The 7,940-nt window shown below is 37.8% G+C and overlaps 1 pseudogene; it reads right to left on the bottom strand.

Annotated features, from left to right (window-relative positions):
- Positions 1-6,646: 6,646 nt before the first annotated feature.
- On the bottom strand, positions 6,647-7,510 carry LOC148768128 (ferric reduction oxidase 5 pseudogene; annotated as a pseudogene).
- Between the last annotated feature and the right edge of the window lie 430 nt (positions 7,511-7,940).

Below are 7,940 nucleotides of genomic sequence, written 5' to 3'. Positions count from 1 at the left end.
AAGAAGATGACTTCTTTTTATTTCTTTTTTCTTTTTAATTTTTTTATATTTAGTAAATATTTTTGGGATTATGTTTTGTTTAAATAAATGTTTAGTTCTATTTTTTATATATTTTTTTTTCATATGTTTTATATATTTTTTATATTTTCTATTTTTAATAATTAGTAAAATAAAGGGTGATGTAGTATTTTTTTAGTGGGTTTGTTTCACAATTTGGGGAAAGATTTTTTATTAGCAGTATATATTATATATCTTCGTAAGGGTAATATAGTCATTTCATTATAGTCAACAAACCTTTTTCGTCATGCTAATTGTTTTAATATAGGATTGTTTTAGCCATTAGACATATTAAACACTGATACTAAATGCTAAAAACTCTTAAAAGCCCCCACCGTAATAACATGTGCTTTTACGGAAGTGCTAAGGACTTCTTTCATTGATCTTGAACCCTGTAAACACTATCGTTACATGAACATCTTCAAAACAAACGATTAAAAATAGGGTGGCCATGAAAACCAAACCAAAAACGGGATCTGAAAACTTGAACACGAAATTACTAAAAAAATGCAACAAAGTTTGAAGTTTCCTTCAGAACCGCCACCACCACGGGAAGAGAAGCCACAATCACCACCGTAACCGCCTCCACCATGGCCGCTGCCATAACCACCTCCCTAACGATGCCCATATTTGCGGTCGCAGTAGGAGACGATTTCAGTTACTCGTAAACGGTGGCTCTCCCACGTGTCCGGCGGTGGATGTATCATTTAAGGTCTTCGATATAGAAAATGCTCTTTACGGTTTAACAATTGCTATTTACCGTTCAAAGCAAAAAACAGTTTATCTCTCTAAAACCCCTAAAATTCGAAAATCTCTCCAAAACCACCCCATTCCAAAATTTTCAGAATTATTTTTTTTTTTTCGAAAAACATCGAATTCAACAAATTTCAGGACTTGGGCTTCGATTTTTCAGGTAATTTCAACACCTACATGTGTTATATGCAATGGGTAACTCGATTTTGCAACCAATTTCATGTTTAAAAGCCCTACAAATCGATTTGTAGGGCTTTTAAAATTTTCGAAAATAATGCACGAACGCCCTAGTCGGGCGCCGGCTGCCTGAATAGACGCCCAAAGTGGGCGTCCGTTCAGGCGACCGGCGCCCGATTTGGGCGTGTACTCACTTTTTGGACGCTCGGTTTGGGCTTTTCCCGGGCGAACCGGCGCCCGGTCCAGGCGTCGGTTCGGCCGGGAAAAGCCCAAACCGGGCGTTCGATTTAATTTTTTTTTTTTTTTTTTCTGATTTAAAATAAATATTTTTTTTCCTGAATTAAAATAAGTTAGTAAATTTAATATAATTTAGTTAATTCAATGAAATTATAATAATTTTATGTTTACAGGATGTCTAATTGGGCGAAAAAATTCGGACTGGGAAAAGGGAAAGGACCCCTGATTCGTCCTCCTGCAGATCCGGTGGAGGAGACTACTGCGGAACGGGAGGGAAGGACACATAATAGAAATGTTACCAGTTCTAAACGTCGTGGGGAACGCGCTGGTGCTTTTGTACCCCCATGTACGATGATTGAGGAGGAGACAGAGACAGAGGCCGAGCAGGAGATGGATGCACCCATGGATGCATATATGCATCCGCAGGAGTACGAGTACGATCCACAACTACGCTTTCAGCAGAAAAATCAGTTTCCGGTGCCGGATTTTCCATCCGATGACGATTACGAGCATGTTCCGACTCCGACTCCGACTCCGCCTCCTGTCCCGATGGGTGGTACTTTCGGTGGTTCTAATCCTGTCTCGAGGTCCCGCACCGCTCCGAGAAAAAAACTTCCTTCTCGACCTTGGATGTTGACTGGTGAGACACCCGGTGGACCTAAATACGCTCACTTGATTCCGAGTTTTGGAGCACATATTGCCTACGACATTTGGGAGGGAAATGTAATACTTATTAATATTAATAAATTTTGTTTATAATATTTACACTTGATTGTGGTATACTTATATATGAATATATCTTTAACAGGGTCGACATATGGTTAAATTACGGTCGCACGCGAAGTGTACTTGGCCGGGCCCCGACGACGATGATTGTGTCTCACTACTGGAGAGTACTGGCTTGTATCACTTGCGTGATTGTTCGCTGCCTCAGCACAATAACCCACTAATAGAGGCTTTTATTGAGAGGTGGCAGCCAGACACCAACAGTTTTCACATGCCATTCGGTGAGATGACAATTACCCTCCACGACGTGCATTTCATCATGGGTTTGCGAGTTAGTGGAATTCGCCCTAACGTTTGGATGGATAAGGCCGACGCGATCTAGCTTGGTGCGAGAGCTTTCGGGGTCGACCCCGCACTTATGGAGCAGTGGTGGTATGGTGGCGGACCCCGGTTAGATGATTTGGAGGTGAAGTATGGCGACAATTCTACATTTCCTTCCGCGTATCGGGTACGAGCATATATTGCATACTTGCTCGGAAAGTTGTTGTTCGTGGATAAGAGTGGATCGAAGGTCAGAGCAGATTTTTTTCCACTGTTAGAGGAAATCAATCTGATTTGCGAGTATTCTTGGGGTTCGGCTACATTGGCCTATCTGTACCGACAGTTGGGCATGGCTACGCGAGCTGAGGCGGCGCAGATTGCTGGATGTCTGACACTATTAGAGGTATTATTATTATTATTATTAATATTAATATTATTGTTATTATTATTATTATTATTATTATTACTGTTGTTGTTGTTGTTGTTGTTGTTGTTGTTGTTGTTGTTGTTGTTGTTGTTGTTGTTGTTGTTGTTGTTGTTGTTGTTGTTGTTGTTGTTGTTGTTGTTGTTGTTGTTGTTGTTGTTGTTGTTGTTGTTGTTGTTGTTGTTGTTGTTGTTGTTGTTGTTGTTGTTGTTGTTGTTGTTGTTGTTGTTGTTGTTGTTGTTGTTGTTGTTGTTGTTGTTGTTGTTGTTGTTGTTGTTGTTGTTGTTGTTGTTGTTGTTGTTGTTGTTGTTGTTGTTGTTGTTGTTGTTGTTGTTGTTGTTGTTGTTGTTGTTGTTGTTGTTGTTGTTGTTGTTGTTGTTGTTGTTGTTGTTGTTGTTGTTGTTGTTGTTGTTGTTGTTGTTGTTGTTGTTGTTGTTGTTGTTGTTGTTGTTGTTGTTGTTGTTGTTGTTGTTGTTGTTGTTGTTGTTGTTGTTGTTGTTGTTGTTGTTGTTGTTGTTGTTGTTGTTGTTGTTGTTGTTGTTGTTGTTGTTGTTGTTGTTGTTGTTGTTGTTGTTGTTGTTGTTGTTGTTGTTGTTGTTGTTGTTGTTGTTGTTGTTGTTGTTGTTGTTGTTGTTGTTGTTGTTGTTGTTGTTGTTGTTGTTGTTGTTGTTGTTGTTGTTGTTGTTGTTGTTGTTGTTGTTGTTGTTGTTGTTGTTGTTGTTGTTGTTGTTGTTGTTGTTGTTGTTGTTGTTGTTGTTGTTGTTGTTGTTGTTGTTGTTGTTGTTGTTGTTGTTGTTGTTGTTGTTGTTGTTGTTGTTGTTGTTGTTGTTGTTGTTGTTGTTGTTGTTGTTGTTGTTGTTGTTGTTGTTGTTGTTGTTGTTGTTGTTGTTGTTGTTGTTGTTGTTATTAATTATTTTATTATTTCCCGTACTGTAGTGTTGGATATATGAGTATTTTCCGTGTTTCCGGTGGTTAACGCACATGTTACGGGAGAGCCATGGTGTAAACGGTGGCAGGTGATACTGATTGGAGTAACACCAACAATCTCCAATAAAGGCAATTTGTCCCGACATGAGTAACACCAACAATCTCCAATAAAGGCAATTTGTACTGATTGGTTTTGTAAGTACTGTCAAGTAGTATAACGTACGGAAACTTACTTAACAATTCGACAGATTGAGGGTGAACTCACATCAAATCAGTAACTGCATGTGTTGTTTCATCAGTACGGAACCACTTGTAATAGTTATGCTCCTCAAGCAACCCAATCAAATGTTGCATCACTGTACGGTCACCCCTAGATAGTCTTTTCAATTTCGCCTTCTCATTGTATATTTGTTTCGAATAAGCATCGAGACCCAAACCATTTTGTCTCAAGTTAGCCAAAATCTTCTTGGGCGGCACATGACTTTGTGACAGATCACTAATGATCTTCGCCTCGTCCTGAGACAATGCACTCATCCCATGCCCGGACTTGTATATCGGAACATGATTATGCTTCCCGTATACTACTCTGACCTCCCATCTATCATCCCATCGTAGCTCTCCGACAATTTGAAAACCACAGTTTATTTTTTTGCTACCGGTCCTTCTCGGGCGCGCGTCTGGGTTAGTTGATGGACATTCTCGTTTCTCCCCGTATAGGTCACAAGTCAGAAAAATCTTTTTTTTAGGACAGCTTCTTTTTACTATTTTCACAAAAAGACCTCTTGCAACGAACCTCACCCAAACCACTACCTCATCCTTCGAGTCAAACAACTGAGTAGTGGTAAAATAATCGGTATGATCAACTTCAATTGTAGACGTATCGTCCTGAAAAAAACGTAAAAAAATTGATTTAAAAAAAAAAAAAAAAAAAACGTTTCAAAGCCAAAAGCCCAACTCGGGCGCCCAACGGTGCAGTGCACGCCCATGTTGGGCGTGCAGTTGGCCTACAAACGCCGTAATGGGCGTGCAAGAGCCAACTGCACGCCCAACATGGGCGTGCACTGCACCGTCGGGCGCCCGAGTTGGGCTTTTAAACGTTTAGCCCATTTTTTTCGATCCAAAAGACGGAATTTTTACCTCGTTGTGTCCGCTATCCAGATCTTCATCCGATGAACTCATTTATGTTCGTATATCACACCAATAAGTATGATTTGTGATGAAAACGTCTTGAGAGCGATTTTTTTTATAGAGAGAGAGAGAGAGAGAGAGAGAGAGAGTCTTTGAACGGTAAATAGCAATTTTCAAACGGTAAAAAGTAAATCCCCTTCGATATTGAGTTGTTTGGTTTTAGGTTGGATGCGGGAGGTGATGTGGGGAAGGTGAAGCTCTCTTTACTTTTTCCTTTTCTTTTTTTTTAATTATCTTTTTTAGGATTTTGTTTATAATTTTTTATAATTTGCTTTGAGTATTGTTATAAATAGATCGCCTCAAGTAGTTGAGATAGAGGGAGTTGGGAGAGCAAAGTGGATCACCATTCACGTGCTAGATGGCTATGAAATACCTGCGAATAGAGAACACGTGAACTAGGGCAGGGGTTGATCCGGCGGAAACCCCGCCGACGCTCAAGTCAGGCGTGCGGATTGTGGAAATAGTTGAGAGTATATGGTTCATAGTATTATTCTGATAATGGGGCGTACCTTTAAACAATGAATTAAATCGTTATTTATACCTTAGTTGAGATTGTTGGGCCCAAACCTCATTTGAAGGTGATTGGGTCTCGGTGGTATTGGCCTTCAATATTGGGCCTGGATCGCGATCTGGGTCTTGATCAATTTCGGCTCTGTAACAACCCCCAAATCGCGATCCAGAGATGTCAGATCGCGATCTGGGTCTTCTTGGCCCCAAAATTGGCTTGAAAATTTGGTTTCGTTTTCAAATGGCTTCGACTCGGCAAAAATACCTAATAAAACCCTGAAATGGAAATAAAACAAGAAACGCAATAATATATACAAATAAAGCCGAAACTCGGACGAACGAAGACCAAAACTCGAAGATTTGATAAGTAAAAATCGTGCAAAACGAACACTTATCAGGGCCCATGGCCCAGCAGGTAAATAAATTGTAGGTCTATTGGGTGTAATTAGGCATATCAATTTTGAAGTAAGAATAGTTTTGTCATTTATTCTCAGTCAACCGGCAAAAACAAAATAAGGGACAGTGTGCTCCGTAAAGAAATAACATATGCGGATTCTTGAAATTACACATGAAGTTCTGTACAATTAACTCCTGATGTAAGTTTAACTAGACTGGTTACAGGTAGAGATCGACTTTAATTTATGAAGCTTAACTTTACTAAACCAATAGATAAAGTTTTACTAGGTCGATTTTGTACATAACTAAAATAACCAAATTCATGATCCATGGTTCAATCTAAATCTTCAAAAGCAAAAAAATCAATGCATAAGAATTGAAGATCTTTTTATTGGATTTTGAATGCAATTGAATATACGAACTTGGATTTTAGATGAGAGAGCTATAAGTAAATACCATTTTATTAGCTAAATGGAACTTAGTTTTACTTTACTAATTAAGCCATTTTGTCCATACATTATCACCAGGGGATGCAAGTTGAACTCAGTAAACCATCAATATATGATTAAATTTTTTTTTTATTCTTAAAGGAATTCTTTACTTTTAACTGAAGAATGCATGTATTATTTATTGGCAGCAAAACCCCCTGTTTCAATTAGCTAAAATCTTATGTATGTCTCAATTCGGGGTGGAAATCGAATCGGAAATTGTATTTTTGAAAGATAAATTCCAAAGAAAACAAAAAAAAAAAAAAAGGATATTTTTCATTCTTTTCTTTTCTTTATTTTTTACAAAAAAGAAAAAAGAAAAAGGAAGCATTTATTTGCTCATTTACAATTTACATTTACATAGCTTAATCAACCAAAAGGAAGTGCAAATTAAACAAGCAAAAAAAAAAAGGAAAAGGAAAAGAAGAAGCAATCCCAAACTTGATCACAATTTTTGTAGTAATAAAATGATGACAAAGCTAATGGCTTCAAAATGCAGATTAGCAGCCAAACCAGATGAACATATATTCGCCACCTCGTGTCTCATTTTCTTCGGGCCACAAACAAGTACCCCAACGCTCGTCTCTTTTTGCTCGAACAAAACGTCTACAAAAAAAAAAAAAAAAAAAAAAAAAAAAAATACGAGCAATAAATATTGAGAAAAGAAAAAAAAATGTACATGCATGCAAATTATAGTCAATCATGATTTTTAGTTACTTACTCTTAAGGTTCGGCCTTTCACCGTAATGCAAATTAATAAACTGCGATATCGACTGTTGAGGCAAGCTCTCCAATTCTCTATCAGCATTATAAAACAACGAATTCGGCGAGGCGTGAGGGGTGGCCCCCTCCATGTGTTCATCAAAAAAGCCGAAGTTGCAGCAATAAATATGCCGATGCATAAGAGTAGCATGTGGAGCAAAGCTCTTGAAGCGATTGAGTATATCTTATTAGTGTTATGATCAATAGGATATATAACGTATCTCGTCAAAATACCAATGAAAATAAGGTAAATTACAAAGGATGACGAGATTATAGCACCGAGCCATAAATAGCTGTTTGGGCCTAAAATCGGAGATATTGGTGCATCGGACGGGTTAGGCTTGAGCCACACGGTTCGAGCTGTGGTCGTGTTTTGTTCTTCGGTGGATGGGGTTTGTTTCTCTCTCGTTATGTATGCCTCGATTTTTAAATCCAAATATGGGAACTCCGATGGAGCACCGCAGAGAGGGAGGATTAAATCGAGTATGGTTAAGTCGTTTGAGTTCTTGAATGAGGTGATTAGTAGAATTTTGGGTGTTTTGAGTTTTATATAATATTTTCAAGATTGATCATGTCATCTAAAAGTTTAAGATGATGAAAATAACTTATGTATGTATGTCTAATTTCATGATTTACACCTCAATTTAGTCCAATTTTGACTACCACCGTCTTTGACTGTCGGTTTTCGATGTTAACTTTTTCTTTTTTACTTTTTTTTTCTGCATTTTTTTTCCATGCAGGTCAACCGCCGGTCTCTGGCGTTGACTTTTAAAAAAAAATATATTTCTCGTTAATATTACTGTATTGGTGTGTAATAATACTGTCTCAGACAGTAATATTGCAGTCAAAGACAATAATATTATTGTCAAAAGACACTAATATTACTGTCTCATAATCCAGTAAAACTATTGTTAACACGGTAATATTAATGTATTAATTAATTTTATCGTTTTTTCCTGTAATATTGTTGTCTCCGA

Source organism: Erythranthe guttata, chromosome 9 (assembly GCF_056151865.1).
Source record: "Erythranthe guttata isolate IM_541 chromosome 9, IM_541, whole genome shotgun sequence".
Taxonomy (NCBI): Eukaryota; Viridiplantae; Streptophyta; class Magnoliopsida; order Lamiales; family Phrymaceae; genus Erythranthe; species Erythranthe guttata.
The sequence above is the reverse complement of the archived record's forward strand: the minus strand, read 5'-3'. Positions and strand labels throughout refer to the sequence as shown.